The 21,825-nt window shown below is 35.8% G+C and overlaps 2 non-coding genes across 2 annotated transcripts; one reads left to right on the top strand and one right to left on the bottom strand.

The window, feature by feature from the left end:
• Nucleotides 1–2,959: 2,959 nt before the first annotated feature.
• Nucleotides 2,960–3,068, bottom strand: LOC141603658 (small nucleolar RNA R71). The gene has a single exon (XR_012525517.1). It is a non-coding gene; the product is annotated as a small nucleolar RNA R71 (small nucleolar RNA).
• A 15,819-nt stretch (nt 3,069–18,887) lies between these two features.
• Nucleotides 18,888–18,995, top strand: LOC141604001 (small nucleolar RNA R71). The gene has a single exon (XR_012525830.1). It is a non-coding gene; the product is annotated as a small nucleolar RNA R71 (small nucleolar RNA).
• The last annotated feature ends 2,830 nt before the right edge of the window (nt 18,996–21,825 follow it).

Below are 21,825 nucleotides of genomic sequence, written 5' to 3'. Positions count from 1 at the left end.
AATCTCCAAATAATAACCCAAATAATCCAATTACCCAAAATAAAAGATGAACAAAAGAGAGATTAAGGAAATGAGATTTATATTAAGACTTGATTAAAAGCTGATTACAAGATTAAAGAGAGATTAGATTGATATAAACTATACTAGAGATTGATAAGAAGAACCTCCTAATCTAATTAGACTAATAGGGTATTTATAGTGGGAATTAGGTACACAAATTAGGGTTTACTAAGGGCTTAAATGACGATTAAGTCCTTGAGGAATCGCTCCTCTCGGAAAAATATGCGAGTCTCCTTTTTGCTAGTCCTTCCGAGGTATGCGCATCCTTCATAGAACAAGAAGAAAACGGAATAGCTGTAACATAATCCGAGCGTCCAGGGCACGGGACGAGCGGATTGTCTGTCTTTTGGACGAGCGGATTCTTGGGCTGGACGGGCGGATTCTCTTGCTTTTGGACGAGCGTCCCTCTGAGGAAGACGCTCGGATTCCTTGTCTTGGACGGGCGTCCAGGGGGCAATCCGCTCGGATTCTTGATCAACTTCTTCCCTTCTTCTTTTCTTCCTTCTTCTTCATACAACCCTTGAGGATTTTGCCGGAGATGCAAGGATCTTTTCTTCCTTCTAGTCTTGTCATCTCTTTGATGCTTGGTCATTGAATTCAATCAATTTAGCTCCATTTTGACATGAAAATGCAAGGTTTGCACTCCTTTCCTACCAAGGGATCAAAACCTCAAAGAATATGGAAAACAAAGGACTAAAGACAATAAATGACCTAAATATGCACTAAAACGCATGGGAACAAGGCTAATTCGGGGACTAAATATGCTCAAATAATGGTCACATCAAAACCAAACCTACCCCAAATGTCATGGGGAGTTATGGGTCCTACTATTTGGTAAGGCTAATCTCAATTTTAAAATTAGTGAGAGGTCATGTCAATTTATTATCTATCACTTTTAAGTGAGCTAAAAGGTCGAATTATCGATAATTTTAATGGACATGGTCAAAAACTCGATATGATATGCATGTGTTGTTATGGCGATTTGGCTATGCATGCAACATACTAAATGAAATGCAAAGCAAATAATAAATTCCTAGTATGGCTGATACGTGCATATATTATACACTTTATTTGCAGTTTTGGCACGTATTTCTATGCATATTTGTTAGCTTAAAGCTACTATTTCTCCCGAAACGGTTTACATTGGAATTTCTATGATTTATTGTAGGAATGAGTGGAAGTAAGGTAAAACAAGCTTAAATCGTCCTCCGGAAGCAACTTTATGGAAACTTGGAAGATGGGAGTTCGGACTTGCTCACCTTGGGATGCGTGCATGGAGTGAAGAGGCTGCTTGGAAGAGAAAAGGAAGTTACTGCACAGCGTAGTTGGTCGATCGACCAACTTCTCCAGTCTATCGACCGTGGAAGTTCCGCAGAAGAGACATCACTGTACTGGTTGGTCGATCGACCGTGCCACCTGGTCGATCGACCAGACCGCGAAGCTGTGGGTCTTTTATGCATTTGTCTTTTGAAAGCCCGATTGTAATTTACCAAATTTCGATAACGTTTATCAGTATGAGTAAACAATAATTTAGGTTATGCTTTTTATTATTCAAGAACGGAGTTTTGAGATCTAGTGTTGGAGACACGAAGTGGAGGCACGGATTCGAATTAATTGTTTGTTCATCAATTTCCTTAGTAAGCTTTAATTTAATTTCAATCTTCCTTTGTTCTTGTCAATTTAATTCTTGTTGTTACCAATTTATATTCAAGCAATTCAGTTTTAATCCTTTATCTTAAATTCAATTTCAATCATGTCAATTTTATTCTTTGTCTTTAATTTTGCAATTGTTATAGTCTTAATCATGCATAGCTAATTATCTTGATTGGGAACTAGGTGAGCCATGGCGTAAATTAGGGTCGAATTTACTAGTATGATTTCTTCCGTATCGATCTTATTTTCTTTTGATAAACCCGTCTTGCTAGATTGAAAGATTAGTAGGTTAGGTTTTCATTAGTTTTGGAATTTCCTTTGAGCGAAAGCTTTGAGAAATTCTAGGGAATTAGAAGACCGTAAGGTTAAATTTGAGCATTGATCGAAAGGCTTGCTCATATTTCCTGAGACCGTATTACAGGATCTCTGCTACCTTTTGTGACCTGACCTTAGCCATGGTGAACCGAAGTTCCTGATCTCCCTTTTATCTTGTTTGAGAAATTTCTTATTTTGCCAATTAGCCTCTAGAATCAAACAAATTCAAAAACCCCCATTTAATTGTTACTTCAATAGATTAAAAATAGCAAATAGAATTGATCTTGTCTCTCTGTGGTTCGACCCTTACTATCACTAGCTATAGTTTTAGTTCGGACTTATAAATTTAATTTTGATACAAAATGACGGTATCAAATTTTGGCGCCGTTGCCGGGGAGACGGTGTAATTCTGTTTGCTTTATTTTTAGTTTATTTTTCTTGACTCAAGTAACTTTGGTTCCTTTAGGTCGTTGCTTACTCTTACTTCTAATTTTGCTTTTGCACAGTTAGAGGACAGATTTTTGAGAGGAAGGCTTGAGTACTCTCAGTTTTGCTATCATGACTACAATATATGATAATCTTCAGCCACAAGTGTAGCATGTTCCAAAGGGATACGATTTACCCACCCCTACTCATGGTCATTTCGAATTCTGTTCCTCCTGTATCGATTTAGTGGAGCGAAATCAGTTTGCCGGTCTACCGGACGAGGATCCTTTGAAGCATATAGAAATTTTCACAGACTACTGCTGTTCCATACCTGTACCGACTGGGGTGACCCAAGATGAAGTAAAGGGGATGATGTTCTTATACTCCTTGAAGGATTCTGCGCAAGATTGGTACCGCTACCTTGATAGGGTAGCAGCTAGAGTCACAGATTGGACATCTCTAGCATTAGCTTTTTACAAAAAATACTTCCCACTCGCAAAGACTGATGCCTTGAGGAACAAAATTTCAAATTTCCAGCAAGGACCTGATGAGGAATTTTGTGAAGCATGGGGACGTTTCAAGAGTTTGGTTCGGACTGTCCCTCACCACGGTTTCCAGCAGTGGTACCTTTGCAACTTATTCTACAATTCTTTATATGATGACTACAAGGTTATCCTGGATGCAGCTGCGAATGGTAGGTTCCAAAATAATACTGGTCAGAATAAAGGTTGGAACACTATTGAGGAGATGACAGTCCATAGAGCTGAGATAGGGAGTTCGCGTGGAAACTCGCGAAAGCCAAGTGATGAAATGAGTGCCGTTGCGACACTCATAGCTTCTATTAAAGCCCGGCTCGAAAAGCTCGAGACTTCTAAGGTTTCCGAGAGAGAAATTGAAATTCCTGTTCATAACTCAGATGAGACCGCGGAATTGAGAGAAATAATCCGAGCTCTTTTGGTTCAAGTCACGAAAATAGAAGAAGCTGGGATTGAATCTGCAAAGAATTTTGCAAAGCAGTTAGAGATTTTAGCGGCTAACCAAGTCGCCAATTCTTCCAGGAAATGTGAGGCTCCTATCGAGACACTTAATGCAATTCACCTCCGCAGTGGTCTCTCATATGACGGTCCTGATACGCCAAGAAAAGGCTCGGAAAATGCTGAAAAGTCAGACTTAAATTCGGGTGCGAAAATGAGCTTTACTGCCAGTACCAGCGGTCGATCGACCAACAACATAGAGATTCTCCTCTTGTTGCACCCAAAACAAAACCCTTAAACTAATATATTAACTAACTAGATTAATATATTAATGACCCTTAAAATGATTCTAATAATATCTTTATTACTACACTAGTAATCTTATATGTTGAAATTAGAATATTAGATGAACAGTTTTTAAAGTTTCTAAAACTAATTTTAGAGAGATGTAAGTGAGAAGGTAGAAAAATGAATATGCTCAAGAATGAAAAATATAAAGAACAATTCTCTATTAGAGAAGGAGGGGGAGCCGGTTGAGAAGGAGGTGGAAGGCCAATGCATGGCCTTCACTCTTTTTACTTTTTCTCTTATCCAAAAACTAGGTGTGTATGACTATAATATAGAGTGATTATTATGTTTGCCATACAATATAAACAAACACAAATAAACCCATTTCCTCTACAAAAACCGGTGCTCCTCTATAAAATGGACTTCCATTTTATTTTGTCAATTTGTCATTTGTCACACAATATGTCACATGTAGTATGTGACATGTTATTAATTAATTTAATGCATATTTATCAAATAAACATCATTATATATATTAATCAAATTACATATAACAAATTATCTAGTAATTCACAATTACATGTCATAAAATAGGACATGTTAATATAATTCACAACATTTTGTAATTATATTTAACCATTCATTCTTATCTTAATTGTTTCATAAACAATAATCAATTTTAGTAATGAAATCTTTTCGTTACTAAAATAAATCTTATTTAATCAAATTACAATAAGATATAAATATTCTCACTAACAAAACAATTGTTCAATTTTAAGGAATTGATCAACTTGTATCGATATACAATTAATCAACTTATCTATTAAGGGAATTGTCCTATAAGTGTGACTTTAAGGGATCAACTGACCACCACCGTCAAACGACAGTAATGTCAAACCCTAGTTAGCCAATCATTACTGATTAATGTTGATCAGTTGACTTATAATTGAATTATCCCTTACGTATTCTTAATTTGAGAATTAAACATGTGATCAGACTATTCTCGAGGACACATACTCCAACATATACAAGCAACGATAACTTCCCTTCCATGTTTCTAATAAGCCACATTATAAATCAGCCATCATGCAATTCATGTATTCAATCAACGACATATATACTCATATCATCATCATCTTTCACCACATATCTCCTATCCTCCACATTCATGCATCCACCAATTAAAACGACACATTACTATATAGATACACAACACACAAGATAAACACATAGCGATCCCGACACATACCCCATAGTGACCGGTTCAAAGTTGTAGGGTGAGATCGTGACTTTAGGACGTCTCCCATGTCTTTGCATTAGCTCCTAGCAACTCCTACCCGGGTTCATTTTAGTTTGACTCCCTATGTTCATTAGGTTCATTAGCTACAGGTTTCAAGATCGTCGCTCTGATACCACTTTGTAATACCCCCATACACCAAGTGCCACACCAGGACCACTTAAGGTATAGAAGTGCTACCATCTCGGTTACCCGAGGCAATTATAATCAAATAGACAATAACAAAACGTACTTTAATAATAATGTTTAAAGCGATACAACCAAAATCCAAAACTGATGAAAGAAATACAAACGTTCCCAAACTGTCAAACGACTAAACAAAAATAAGAGAATGTTCGACACAACGGAAGACTTTTAAAACCGCATCGTGATGACTCAACCCAGCTATCCCATGCGCATCGACTCATACCTGCTCAATAACTTCTCACCATCCCCGAATGGATCACCATAGTTTTTAAAACATTTAAACGGGGTCAGTACTGATTACATAAAACAAACAGCTGCAAATAAACAATACTACAAACAACTCAATCAGCACAACTCAATCAGCCAACTCCATCCTCATCTCCACACACCTGAACACACACTGAAGTGTGTAGTCCTGCCAAAGTACCCATCGCAACAAGTACTCCACACCGCCAGTGGGGGACCGTAGCCATTCCCACCTAAGCCCCGCTCATCTCATCCGAGCGATAAACCCATGTTCATTAATGTCCACATCCCTTCTGTGGCGGATTCCACAGAAGGCAAATCAAGGGCGTGAAGCCACTCCCTCAAGTGACTCCAGTCAGCCAGGGACGCACCCCGAAGATCACAGACAGATATACAACAATCACCTTACACAATCAACAATTACCAAAAACCAATTCCAATACGATAATTAATCAATCAACAACAACAATCACCAACCACACTATGTAACCAATACTGAGTAGGTAAAACACTACCTAGAATAGCAATCACCACAGATAAACTAGCAGCTAATCAGAATCTCTCCTCTACGAATCCTCCTCCTATAACATACACACATACAATTACCACCAATACTACACAAAACACCCCATACCCCCAACATTAGCCAATTAGGGTTTTACTGAAACTCAACCAAACGCTATAAAAATTATATGAGGAACTTACCCTTGACACGATGATCACAACGGCGTAAAGAACGAGATGATCCGACAAACCTAGCCTTGGGATTTGCCAATAACGCGAGAGATACGAATAATGTAACTTCTAATCTCTTTGAAAGGTTTAAGAATGTTGAAAAAGTGTTTAAGAAATAATGACGAAAGCTTTTATCTTAATCTCGCGTTATTAACAAAACCCGTCCAAACAAACCCGTAAAACACACTTACTCGATCGAGTAAGTGACTTACTCGATCAAGTGCCCTTTACTCGATCGAGTCCCCAACTTACTCGATCGAGTACCCTACAGGTAGACTACTGTTTTGCGTAAAAAGCTACTTACTCGGCAGAGTAAGTCCCACTCGATAGAGTACCCATAGACATAGAAAATCGTAGTATTACAATGGACTCGAAAAATGCTTTAGTTTGCTCAAGGACACCCAATTTTTGCAAAGTATCATGGCAAATAAACTTGGTAGTTACAACTTTCTTCTTGGCAAGGAAAGGAATGTAATCCTATGTTTGTCGGATAAGAAAGTTACCTCCGGAAAGTTTGGCAATGGTTCTACAACTGGAGTAGATGTGGTAGCTTCCTCAATGGGATTGGCAGTTTTTTGGACTTCCTCCCTTGGTTAACTACTACCAAAGCCTTAGATGCTAGAAGCGCTTATTGCCTCTTTGACAAATTTGAAGTTTTGGGTGCCTTAATTTCGCCTTTAGTCCTTGCCATTGTATGCTCCTTATCAAATTGGTATCAACAAACCGAGATGTTTCTTGAATGCTCCTTGCTTCTTCAAACTTTAATCAATTTGGGATTTTCGAAATTTTGCCTCAAACCCTAGAAAATTGATTCAATTTTTGAGGAAATTGATGGTTAAAGGGTCTTTTGTTGATGAAGGAGTGATTTAATTTTGTTTTGAGCAAGTTTTGTTTTGATTGTGGTGAATTTCGTTGAGAAATTGGTGTTTTTGGATGAGGGGATTGAAGGTTGAAGTGAGGGAAAATGTATGTGGTTGTGTTTTGAAAGATGAAAATGAATTGGGAAGAAGGAGGAGTCCCTTGTTTTGCTTATGTATCAGGTATGGGATGCTCGGATTAGAGTCGGGAAGCGCGGATCTTCTTATAGGGTTTTCTGAAATAGCAAAGCAGTTCTGGGACGCGCGGATTGAGCTCAGGTCGAGCGGATTTCTGCTGAGACGCTTGGATTAAGTCTGGGACGTGAAGATATTTCTTCAGTAAAATTTCATAAGTTTGAAGCTTCCCAGGACCCGCGACTCGATAGTAGGACGAGCGTCCTGATGTTTGAGGACGTGCGTCCTAAGCTTGTCTCGTGCATATTTTCTTACAGGACTTTCTCCTATTATTTGAAGCTTCCCAGCTCCCACGTCCCGACAGTAGGACGCGCGGATTGAGCCAGGAGACGCTCGGATTGCTCTCAGCTCCCACGAGCTCAGGTCTGCTCGTGGGGCTTCCTCTTCCCGTGTCATTCCTTCTTCCTTTTCTTGTTAAATGTTGTGGGTTGCACTACAAAGGCTTGGTTACCCTAGGCATTTTCCATCCTCACACTTGATCAAACACTACACATTAAAACACGTTAAAATTGTTGAAATATGTGTCCTCCGACAATAATGCGATCACAACTGTCGATCATAATGATCACATGTTTAACTCTCATTTTAAGAATACATGTGGGATGTAATATTTTACAGTCAACTGGTCCACACATATCGGTAATGATTGGCTGTCTAGAGTTTGACATTACTGTCGTGCGACGGTGGTGATCAGTTGATCCCCTTAGGTCATACCTATAGGGAAATACTCTTAATTGATTATTTAATTAATCGTATGCCTATACGAGTTAATTAAATTGCTTAAAATTGACGGATGATTTGTGAGTAAGATTAACGTGTCTTATTATAATCCGATTAAATTAGATACGGTCTAAGTAATCGAATTGTTTTATTACTTGGATAAAATTATTGTTTACGAAACACTTGAATTTGAAATTGAATGAATAATTTATTATAAATACAAAACGTTGTAATTTATAATTTGATAACCATTTTGGCACAAGTAATTACGAATTACTAAGTCGATTTTGTATAGGACATATTTTATGAGTATGTTGATTTTTAATATGTTAAAAATACATTACAAATTCACATGTCAAGTAACATGTCACATATGTCACAATTGACAAATGACAAAATAAAATGGACCATCCATTTTATGTTAAATGTGCCGAAAATATGGAGGGAGTATAAGGTTTATATTGTGTTTTTATTTTAAGTGGAAAACATAATTATTACAACCTAATATAGCCTTGCATGCCTAGTTGTTCTTGGGAAGAAAGTTGGCCTCATGCATTGGCTATCTCCCCTCCCCCAACCGGTTTATACATAGAAAAAGCCAAGGCCTTTTTTCTAATTATTCACTTCTTCAACATTATTTTTCTAGTGTAAGAAATATACTCCATTCTCTATCTTGTGAAGAAATTTTTAGAGAAATAAAATCTCTCAAATCCTAATCTCTTGACCGAAAATTTTCAAGAGTACAAAATATTATTTTTGTGTCAATTTTATAGCAAGACTTATATTATTTCTAGTACAAAATAATATTAGTTATTAAGAGATTTTCTTGGGTATTCACATTTGGGAGGGATTCTAAGCTTGAATCCTTGTTCATCCATATAAGGAAAGCTCAAGAACATGTAAGAAGGAGAGCTTACTTGTGCCCAAAAATTCGAAATTATCATAGTAAGGGTTGATGATTTCTTCTCTTTTTAATTTAAGTTTGCATGCATAAGATCACGAATTAATTTTATTACTAAATTAATTATAACATATTTGAATATATTGAGTATAATGAGATATAGATTTCCAACAAGTGGTATCAGAGCCTTAGGTTGTTTGCATGCAAATCGGTTATAGTTTTTCCGAGTTATATGATTAACAAATAAAACTTATAAATTTGTGTTTATTATGATATATCACGAAATCAATCAGGCATGTTAAAGTTTATGGTCCTAAAATGTAATAAGGATATTTTGGTTAATTTATGGATTTTTATTGTTCATTTTATATAATAATGGCATTAAAATGTGATTTTATGATAAAAATGTCATTTTTGGACTAAAATTAGCTAAACTTCGATTTTTCGAGTAGTTTTTGGATAGTTTTTCACATATATTATCTTATGATGACCTGTAATTTTTCATAATTTTATGAGTTCTTATACTCGAAATATGGATTTTTCATGATAAAATCGAATTTAAATAGAAAAATAGGTTAATATGAGTTATATTTCGAATATGGTCATAGAAATTTAGTATGTTGTCACATGACATTTTACAAGATGTATGTAAAATAATTGGCTATAATGAAGTCCTTATGCATGGTTTATGAATTTTTGATGAAAAATCACATAAATAGTGACTTTAATTAGTAAAAATTGCTAAAACATACTTCATGAGTAAGGAAAAATGTCACATGTTGAATTTTATCACCTATTTCAGATCCAAAAGTGAAAAGTAAATTAAAATAATTTTTCTCATATTTTTATGGTTTTAATTGATAAATCCGATAAACCGCAACATTGTTTTTCTCGATAAATTTCGAAATTTTTAACCTAAGTTTTCGAACATTATGAGTGTCATGATATTTTTCCAGAATGTTCATGAGTTTAAAATTTCAAATTTCAAGCTTATTTGAAATTTTTATGATTTATTTGAAGTTTATGGCATTATATTGTACTTTTAAGTCTTTTATGAACAATATTAAGAAATATAAGTTAATTATTGTCAATATGTTAGTGGAGACTAATTTTGAGTCCTAAGATGGTTAGGGTAATTAACTAGTACATAACTATGATTTTATGTAATTATTGTGATTTTAAAAGGTTGAATCACGCAAATCCGTAAAAACCGATTAATATACAATATTGGCTCCTTAAAGGAAATTTAGCATAAAATTGGGCATGTTCATACATATTATAATGCTGCATTTTATTTATGATTGTCATAATTTTATTTTATGTAATTTTTGAATTATGTAATTTTGCTTAGTTTGGCCTTAGTTTTTAATTGATATTACCCGAAATGTATGAGAATATCGATTCGGTTGTAATTTATTGTGATCTCGTATCACCGTTTTGTAATTTAATATAGTTATTTTTATTTTAATTACAAATGTATAATAGGAAATTATGTAATTTGTTATGTAATTTATTTATTCTGGAGATCCTTGAAGACGGTGTCACTCGAGAAGGCGATCCATTAAAGACGGTGTTACCTCGAGATGCGTGCCAAACCGAAGTTCAAGGGACCAATGGAGTTGGTTTCTAAATTTGTAATAGTTAATTAGATTTACTATTTTAGGAAGGCCATACTAGGATTTCATTATGCTTTGCATTTTATTTATATGTTGCATGCATCGCCATAACTAAAACATGCATTATCATTATATCGAGTTTATCGACCGTGTCAATTACAATTATCGTAGTTCACCGCTTTAGTTCACTTAAAACGTGATAGATAATAAATTGACATGACCTCTCGCTAAATAAACAATTGAGACTTAGCCTTACCAAAAAGTAGAAACCATGAAAACCTATTTCATGAGGGAGTGCACTCGGCCACACCGGGGTACAAACCTTGTTACGTAGGGGAAGTGGGTGATAAATGTCTATCCACCGAATTCATGTTGATAAGGGATGAATCGGCTACACCGTGCCCAAGTTAATGTGGATTTGGATCATGGACACATTTATTCGAAATTTGGGTTGAACTCAACAAAAGTATTGATAAGGGATGAATCGGCTACACCGTGCCCTTGTCGGATGTGTTTTGGGCTAAAGATAAATGTTAATGTAATTTTATCGACCAAGAGTTCTAAAAGTAGAATCGATTAAAGAGTTAATCCACCGAGTTATATTGATAAGGGATGTATCGGCCACACCGTGCCCAAGTTAATATGAATTTGAATCTTGGAATCATTTATAATAGTTGGGTAGAGGTCACTATGTAAATGCTTTACTTGTTATTTACAAGTATTAATAAAACGATAAATATTAAGTTTTCCATTATTCCGTTATATCATATTGTTCTATTTCTATACCACAATTCATATACGATATCATTTAGATTTTTGATTCAAATCTCCATTAAAACATCGTAACTAAAGACAAAATTTGAATTTTTCTTCTAAAAACCTCGTATTATCCATTGTAATGATCTCTTGTGAAGAGTATAGATAAAAGTTATTCGTGATCAAAAGAGTTTTTGATTCTTGACTAACATATCTACTTACAATGAATTGTTTCTCATATGCTTAGTTGAGTTAAGTACTTTGAAACGTTAAATCATTTTGGTAACTAGATTTGTTGGAAATCAAAATTGACCAAAATACCGCAACCACTTCAATGAAAGTTTTAAGACTAAAACGATTGAATTGAAGAGTAGTCTTCATAAGATTCAACTTTGCTTCTCTAAAGTAAAGATTCATTGAATTGAGTGGGAGCATTCTCTTAAACCGTTAAGAAAAGGATAAGGTTTTAAAGAAGTAAAATTAAAATGGAATTGATACAAGGTAATGTTAAAAGTAAAGTTAATGAGAATAACGATACTAAACCTATCAATCCCGAACGATATAGTTTCCATTGTCTTAATTGTTGGACGATAGAAAGGAAACTACCCCAAATTATTGAAGAATCAACAAGTTAGTTGTGGGACATCTAATGGGACCTTCTTCTTTAAATGTTTATTTAATTGACATAAATTTTGCTAGTACTACTTCGTCAATATTAGAAACCGGTGGTGGTTTTCATCATTTTACTTGATACATATGATGATTAGAATATGACGACTAGCAACAATGATGTTGAGAGATAGAGTCATTGTGTACTCAATCTAGTTTTTGGGTTTATAGTTGTACTTAATTGTGACTATTAAGTTCATAAACTCCAAATAAGAATATAAACTTGTTAAGATACAAAAAAAAGGTTTCACTTTTGTGACCCTATACACCACGATTTGATGTATGGCTAGCCCATTATCAAGGTGATTATATTCTAAACCAAACTAGAATGATATATCATGTAGATGATGCAAGACTCAAATTGGTAACCCAAGATTGAACCTTAGATTCTGGAATGATGAACGCAAAGAGTTATTGAGTACTCTTGAAACCATTACATTGTTAATCTTATGGTATATGCGTATCTTGTATTCAAAGCAAGATGTCTCGTGCCTTTTGGTTGAAAAGGAGATCGAGGTTGTAAATCATTGATCCAAAATAGGTTGATCATTTTCTTTTACCAACGATTTAGGTTGACACTAACGTGTTCACTTAATAACGGAAATAGAGAAATCTTTGAAGAAGTTCAAAGAGTTCCAGGAATCACGATTTAGCCGTGATGGGATTATCAAAGTGAAGACTTTGATATAAGCCAAAGGAAATGTGATATAATATCACAAATTAATCTCTCTTAGCACGCATTATGGGATAATGTGTGGTTGAATAAAGAAATCAAACGCTATTCGATATGGTTTGGACTTCAATCAAGTTACTTTGAGTTACTTGATCCTTTTGGGGATTTTATCATTTTGTCTAAATTATTTTTCCACTAAATCTAAAACGAGTCATATGAGATATGAAATGGTAGGGTACCCTGTTTGTAAGCTTTTCAAAAGAAACAAATGCTCATTTTTCATTACCATAATCACGAGTACAACGGGTTTGTGGCTCGTGAAGCTGTCTTTCTAGAATATATGTTTATTTCTAGAAGACAGAGTGGGAGAAATTACTCAAAGAGCCACAAAGAATGTTATGTCGCAAGAAACTGGTCTTTCTTGGCTACATGAGACGTTTTGTGTAAGACGTTGTTTCTTCAAAACCTAGGAGGTTAAAGTCGTCACTTGTTGAAGATGATGAATTAGTGTTACTTTTAGAAAGTAAAGAGCTTGCAACTTACAAAGAAATTGTTTGATTCAAGTTGATTACTTCTGGAAACTAATGAACATATGACTTACATGAGAGTGTTTAAGTCACAACTCAATATAAGGTTTAGAGCCATGAAAATCCGAAATAAATTCCAAGTGAATTGTTAGATATCAAAGCTTAATTGGTTGCAAAGGGTTTTGCACTAGTTGAAATGCTTAAGTCTATTTGGATCTTCTTAGGGATTGTGTTTCATTATGATAATATACATATAGCAAGTAAATCTAAAACCCACTTCTTCAATTAGAAGGAATGTATTCAATACATGTCTTGAGTTTTGTAGATTCTTGCAATCCTAAGATAATGTGAAACTTAAGAGAGGGTCATAAGTAGGACATCAATGAGTTGGAATAAATGTTTTATCATGTTATAAAACTTTTCTCGATAAGGCGAGAAGTTGTGTTTATACATGGAGTTTAGTGGGAGTTACGGAAATTTTAAGTAGTCTTATATGTGGATGCCATATTGATCATTGCGAATGATTTTAGACTTATATAGTACATCTTTAATATCCGGATTTATGGAGATAAATCTACATGATATTAATGTCAAATAAAGAGTCTTATGTTGATAAGATTCATGACTAGTTAAATCGAATTGAACATATTTGATTGATTCCATTTGCTTCCGCTGTCGAATCAATTAAATAGGAAATTATGTATAACACTTCATATACTTTGAGTATGATGAATTGTTTCAAATCGAATTTAAGTAATAGTTACCAAGTAAGCCATAAAGATTACCCGTAAGTACTTGCAGAAGCATTAAGCATGTAATGCAAAGTGTTTTTGATGCAATTTTGTGTAAGAGTGTTACACAAATGACAATTGACAATTGAGAATTGTGCATGGTTTCCGACAAAACCATAATCAAAACACATTAGGATGGTTAAGATACCATTATGGCTATGTTATTTAAGAAATAGATTTTCTAGAATCGTTCTAGGCAATAAAGAACAATGAGAAATATTTACAACGGAAATTGAGTACACTTGTAATCATGGGATGTGCAAGAAGGATGAGTCCCGCACACTGTGAAAACAGTGGGAGCTATTCTAAGGCTAGAGGGCCTATGTCTTGATTGGATCTCGACACGTACTCAGAAAGTTTTGTAATGCAAATGTATACATTACAAAGGAAAACGAGTATGTAGTAAGGTTGAGTAAGGTACAAGAAGTTGATAAAACCTACTAACCAAAGCCTTCTCATAGGCTTAACATGATGAGTCATGTCATTTAAATTGAATTGAGATGAACAACTACATACAAGATCTAAATTGGATATGAAGTAATAATCAAGTATTGACTACTCATATGATAATCACATTTGTCGTACGAGTTTTTAAAATCTGAAAACTCCTTTTACACTTTGTTAAATCCAAACGGATTGTAGAGACAATATTGAACGTCATTAAAGTAAACCCGGATTAACATGGTATTAACCCATAGTCACTTGTATGAGGTGACGTCTCGAAGTAACTAGAGTGTGATGCGATTGATGGCATCAAATGCCATAGAGTCATATGAGATGACTAGTCGATCACATAGGCAGACTATTAGGAACACTTTTTCGGGCCTTATGACCGCTTATAGAGTTCTGGCAAATTTATATAGCCTGGTTGTGGCGAGACCTACTATAGTATTCTAATGAGTCGATTCTTTTGACTAAAGACTGTTCGCCTAAAATGGCACAGTTTCAGATTAACTTTGATTTGTGTTACTACGACCTTCGTAAATGGGGTCAAATGGGCATATTTTGTGTTATGATGGTTGTGGCTAGTCGAAGGGAATAAGTGCAATAGGAATTGTCCATCCCTTGTCAGGGTTATAACAATATCTCAGGGCCACTCGAGAAGTAATGAACTGGAAATGTGTGGCCACGCTCGGAAGGTATCTATGGTTGATAACTCCGGTCAATCAGTTATTCTCCAGATCGAGGAAACCACTCTCGATATGATCACTTGCAAGTACGACCTGAAAGACACCTTGCATTGATTGGGAGATAGTAATAGGACAAGAGAATTGGTGACGCACACTTGTCGAGGACAAGTGGGAGATTGTTGGAATATGTGTCCTCCGACAATAATGCGATCACAACTGTCGATCATAATGATCACATGTTTACATCTCATTTTAAGAATACATGTGGGATGTAATATTTTACAGTCAACTGGACCACACATATCGGTAATGATTGGCTGTCTAGAGTTTGACATTACTGTCGTGCGACGGTGGTGATCAGTTGATCCCCTTTGGTCATACCTATAGGGAAATACTCTTAATTGATTATTTAATTAATCGTATGCCGATACGAGTTAATTAAATTGCTTAAAATTGACGGATGATTTGTGAGTAAGATTAACGTGTCTTATTATAATTCGATTAAATTAGATACGGTCTAAGTAATCGAATTATTTTATTACTTGGATAAAATTATTGTTTACGAAACAATTGAATTTGAAATTGAATGAATAATTTATTATAAATACAAAACGTTGTAATTTATAATTTGATAAACCATTTTGGCACAAGTAATTACGAATTACTAAGTCGATTTTGTATATGACATATTTTATGAGTATGTTGATTTTTAATATGTTAAAAATACATTACAAATTCAGATGTCAAGTAACATGTCAAGTAACATGTCACATATGTCACAATTGACAAAATAAAATGGACCATCCATTTTATGTTAAATGTGCCGAAAATATGGAGGGAGTATAAGGTTTATATTGTGTTTTTATTTTAAGTGGAAAACATAATTATTACAACCTAATATAGCCTTGCATGCCTAGTTGTTCTTGGGAAGAAAGTTGGCCTCATGCATTGGCTATCTCCCCTCCCCCCAACCGGTTTATACATAGAAAAGGCCAAGGCCTTTTCTCTAATTATTCACTTCTACAACATTATTTTTCTAGTGTAAGAAATATACTCCATTCTCTATCTTGTGAAGAAATTTTTAGAGAAATAAAATCTCTCAAATCCTAATCTTTTGACCGAAAATTTTCAAGAGTACAAAATATTTTTTTTGTGTCAATTTTATAGTAAGACTTATATTATTTCTAGTACAAAATAATATTAGTTATTAAGAGATTTTCTTGGGTATTCACATTTGGGAGGGATTCTAAGCTTGAATCCTTGTTCATACATATAAGGAAAGCTCAAGAACAAGTAAGAAAGAGAGCTTACTTGTGCCCAAAAATCCGAAATTATCATAGTAAGGGTTGATGATTTCTTCTCTTTTTAATTTAAGTTTGCATGCATAAGATCACGAATTAATTTCATGACTTAATTAATTATAACATATTTGAATATGTTGAGTATAATGAGATATAGATTTCCAACAAAAATACCTCCCTCATTTGCTCTCATGTCAAAAATCTTTTAATAAAGCACAAAAATGCAAATCCAAAAATGACAAAGATGTAATAAAGGAAATAAAATGCTAGTTAGGGGGTTAGAATATTTACAAATGATGGTTTAGGGAGGACTCCACCAAACTCTCCTTCTTGTGAGAGGTATCAAGGGGGCAAAGCCAAGGTGTTGTTGATGTTGCTCAACACCTTGTAGAAGTAGTCGAAGGCTTGCTCATTTACATGATAAAGATCTTGCATAGATCTTTGTGCATCGTTTTCTTCCTTGTTGTAGTCCGAGTCAAAGTGATGACAAGGATCAATAAAGCCTTGGTCCCAGGTCATAGCATTTCCAATATAAGGATTGACCAATCCTTTAAATTCATCGTCCCATAGACCACAAAATTCGCTTGCTTGTTCCCTAATGATGTCATAAGTTGACAAGAGCAACTCTCCTTTCTTGTTATCATGGCCAATGAGGCCTTCTTCATTACTTGTCATGATGGGTGAGCTATTCAAGCTCTCATTATTGTTGAAAATTCCATGCTCTCCGAATAGAGCTACTTGAAGGTCATCCACTTTCTCCTTCCATATGGGTGATGCTTCTTTACCTATGGGTTGATCTTTGCATAGAGATTATAACTTCTTCCTATCACTTTCTCGGCTATAGTGAACAACCATGAAGCATGGCTCAAGTAATCGGGGAGCTCTCATTGTTTTTTCAAGATTGAAAGTAATTGTCCCATCCCCTACTTCAAGTATGAGGTCTCCATGTTTCACATCGATTACCGCTCCGGCGGTATGCAAGAAAGGTCTTCCTAAGATGATAGGAATGTTGGAATCCTCCTCCGTGTCTACAATGACAAAGTCTACCGGGATGAAGAATTTACCAATTCTTACGGGCACATCCTCCCATACCCCTAAAGGTATCTTTGTTGATCGATCCGCCATTTGAAGAGTAATGTTGGTGCATTTGAGCTCTCCTATTCCTAGCCTCTTACATACCGAGTCTGGCATGACGCTTACACTTGCTCCAAGATCACATAATGCTTTATTGATTGTAGTGTCGCCAATGGTACATGAAACAGAAAAACTTCCCGAATCTTTGAGCTTTGGAGGGGAACTCCCTTGAAGAATATCACTACTCACTTTGGTAAAGGCAATAGTCTCCAACTTTCGGATGGATTTCTTCTTGGTAAGAATATCCTTCATGTACTTTGCATAAGCTGGAACATGATTGATCGACTCCGTAAATGGGATTGAGACTTCTATGTTCTTCACAATTTCCATGAGCTTTTCAAGTTGCTCATCAAGCTTAGGCTTAGCTTGATGACTTGGGAATGGAAGTCTAATCACAATAGGCTCATTATCATCATTCTTAGCCTTTCCTTCATTCTTCTTCTTTGAAAGTTCGTTGGTAGTGGGTTCTTCTTCCTTAGAGTTCTCCACAACTCCTTGCTTGCTACTAGCATCCAAAATATCTTCATCAATTGGCCTCTTCGGCCCCTCATATCTTGTACCGCTCCTCAAATGGATGGAACTAACCGTCTCATGTCTTGCGGGCGGGTTACCTTGAGGAGGTAATTGCCCCTTTTGTCTCTGGGAGCTAGAAGATGCTAATTGGGTCATTTGAGTCTCTAACATTTTGGTGTGGTCAAGTATGTTGTTGATGGTGATTTCTTTAGCTTGGCTATCTTTTTGCATTTGGGTGAAGAATTCTTATTGGTTCTTTTGCATTTAGAGGACCACTTTTTGAACATCAAAGCTTTGGTCATTGGATTGGTTATAGGAAGGTTGATTTTGATATCCTTGGCTTTGGTTGAAAAGGGGTCTTTGATCTTGCTTTCTCACTGGAGGTGGAGTGTATGTTGGTCGAGGATTTTGAACATTTTGGCTTTTGTATGAGAGATTTGGATGGAATTTGGTATTCTCATTATAGTAGTTGGAATAAGGGGTACCACTCTTGTATGCTTGGAAAGCATTTACTTGTTCATTTGTTCCCCTACATTCGTTTTAATCATGTCCCAAGGTTCCACAACTTTCACATATTCCATTTGGGATTGAGGATGATGCCACCATAGTATTAACATGTTGTTTGGGTGATTTGGAAGCTTCATCAAGCTTAGCCATGGCCTTCTCAAACTTCAAGTTGATGCTGTCGATATGAGCACTTAGTTGAACACCCAATTGAGTGATGGAATCTACCTCATGCTTTCCTCCTCTAGTGGCCTTTCGAGGCCTACTATATTGGGAATTATGAACCGCCATCTCTTCGATTTTGGCCCATGTTTGGTTGTCATCAACTTCGGTAAACCTCCCATTGGATCCCATATTAAGAACATTGTGTGAGTCTTCATATAAGCCGTTCCAAAATTGTTGCACAAGGAACCACTAACTAAGTCCGTGGTGTGGACAAGAACGACAAGTGTCCTTAAATCTCTCCCATGATTCATATAATGATTCCTCATCCCTTTGCTTGAACCTGGTGATTTGGGCTCTCAACATATTTGTCTTTTCCGGAGGATAGAATTTTTTGTAGAAGGCAAGTGCTAACTTTTTCCATGAATGAATACCAAGGTAGCCTTGTCTAGGCTTTTCAACCATTGCTTTGTGGTACCGATCAAGGAAAAAGGAAACAATACCCAATAGATTTGGTCTTGAGTAACTCCGGTTTGAGAAATTGCATCACAATAATCACAGAAAGTCTCCATATGTAAATGAGGATCTTCACTAGGCATCCCTCCAAATTGACTTCTCTCAACTAATTGTATGAATGCGGATTTGGCAATGAAATTACCGGTTAAATGTGGTGGTGTAGGAGTACCGTTTGGTAGGTTCTCTTCGGTTGGTACGGAATGTGATGAAAATTTAGGCATTGTAGGTTGATTTTGTGATTGGTTTGGAATTGGGTTATCCTCTCCTTCTCTTGCAAAAGGATTGACAAACTCAATGTTATTTGGTTGAATGTCCACAATTTGTCCAATACCTACGACTCTTGAAGTACCTCTAGCAACTCTTCTATTGTTGGTTAAGGTCCTTTCAATTTCGAAATCAATAGGTAATAAATTACCTTGTGATCTCATAGTCATGCAAAATATCAAACAACTAGAAAACAATTAGAACAACCTTGAGGAGATTGACTTCCCCAAGGTAAAGAAAGATACAACTAAAGACAATTAACGAAAATCAAATCAATTGAACACCGTCTCCGGCAACGACGCCATTTTTGGTGTTAATATTTATCGTGTTATGCTGGCCGTCAAAGCTATCAACCAAAACAATATTTATTTCTCTACAAACTACTCTTTAGTAGAGGGGTAAGTAAAGGTCGGATCCCAAGGGACGGGTATTGATTTAGGATTTCAATTGCAAGTAGTTTATGTCTTAGAGTGTCACAAATTTGGGTTGAGATGAAATGTAATCTAAACTAATCAACAAGATGAATGTAAATTAATGAAAACAAATTAAAGCAATAAAAGGGGTTTGTAAACAATTGATTAAAGGCACTAGGGTGTCATGGGTTCATAAGGGAATCATGGAAATAGATCATACAAACATGTTCTCAAATAGATGCAAGCAACTTATTATTGTGATGGAATCGAGGTAGTATATATCTTACAATTCCTAGGAAGATTTAGGTCCCGGAGCCGAGTCGATCAAGACTTTACAACATCTACAAGTCGAATTAGTCTCTTCCTATTCAACTTTATGCATGGTCTAACAAGGCTCGAGTTAGTTTATATCTTACAAGCTTCATTGAAAAGATAAGAGATGGGTAAAAAATGCAAGGTTTCATAGTCTAGCATTTCATCAAACATAACATGTGCATAGGTTGAAATCACAACAAACAAGTAATTATGAAAGCATATTAAATTAAGCATCGACCAATTCCCATGATTACTTCCCCAAATTCCCCATTAACCCTAGCTAAAGGACTACTCACTCATGATCAAGTTTAACATGTTAATAAGGTTGTCAATCATACTAACAAAGAAAAACATGATGAACAATTGATGTGATTAACAATATTTAAGCAAAGGTAAAATGGGATTATACCTACTTGAGATGATCCAAATAATAAAGCACAATTGAGAGATTAAAGAAAGATTAAGATGTGATTAATATTGAAATGTGTATTACAACTTTGATTAAGACTAAATTAAGAGATTGATTGTGATAAGATGATAATCTAGCTAGTAAAATAGGGTATTTATACTAAAATTAAGTACAAGGATTAGGGTTACTAAGGGCTTAAATGACGATTAAGACCCTAAGAGAAGCTTGATAATTTGAAACTCTAGAGGGACATGCGCGGATTGAGTAGCAACTCCCAAGGGACACGCGCGGATTCACCTGAAGCATGCTTGGTCCTATGAGATGATCCGCTCGGGCTGGCTATCAGGACCCTCGGATCCTGGCTCTTGGACACTCGTCCTGAGCTTAGGACGCTCGGATCCTGGGACAGGGTTCTTCTCTTGTTCTTGGCTCCCTAACAATCCGTGGGGACTGTCCTAGGGATGCACGAATCTTTCATCATTGCCCATTTCACTTGATTTACTTGCTTAGGCTTCTAGTGTTGGTCTCCTCTTTGATGCTTGGTCATTAGATGCGGTCCATTTAGCTCCATAAATGCAAGGCTAGCAATCCTCTCCTACCAAGGATACAAAACCTCAAATAATATGCAAAATGGGGAACTAAAGATAAGAAATGACCGTAATATATGCTAGAAAGCATGGGAACGAGATTAATTAGGGGACTAAATGTGCTCAAATATGAGTCACATCATTTTTATTGGTTATTCCGACCATAGTAAGGCCTATAAAGTTTACAATAAACGAACCATGTTAATTGAAGACAGTGTCCATGTCATATTTGATGAATCTAGCATTCTTGGTCAGGTACAAAATGAGGGTGAAGATCATGAAGATGATGAATTTGAGATAGGTCTCGTAAGAAAATACTTTGTGTTTGAGGATGAGGACGCCCCAAACAATGACGTTATGCAACAGTCACAAAGACTGTTACCTTCTGATGCAAGCAATAACTTGGGGGAACATACAGCGACACCGTTGCCCCTGATTCCACCTCCCTTTCAGCAATGGTTCCAATGACAGTTGATACGTGCATTTTATATAGTATTTTTAAGCCTCTTTATGCACGTATTTTTATGCTATCCTCATAGTTTTATGCTACGAAATGCCCCGAATATTCTACTTTGGTTTATTTGCAGGAATGGACCTGAAAGTGGTGGAATCAAGCCTTTTATCGTCAATTTTGCATGTGTTTGGAAGATGAGTGGATTTGGAGCGGGAATCCTGTTGTTATGGGATGCATG

Source organism: Silene latifolia, chromosome 9 (genome assembly GCF_048544455.1).
Source record: "Silene latifolia isolate original U9 population chromosome 9, ASM4854445v1, whole genome shotgun sequence".
NCBI lineage: Eukaryota > Viridiplantae > Streptophyta > Magnoliopsida > Caryophyllales > Caryophyllaceae > Silene > Silene latifolia.
The sequence above is the reverse complement of the archived record's forward strand: the minus strand, read 5'-3'. Positions and strand labels throughout refer to the sequence as shown.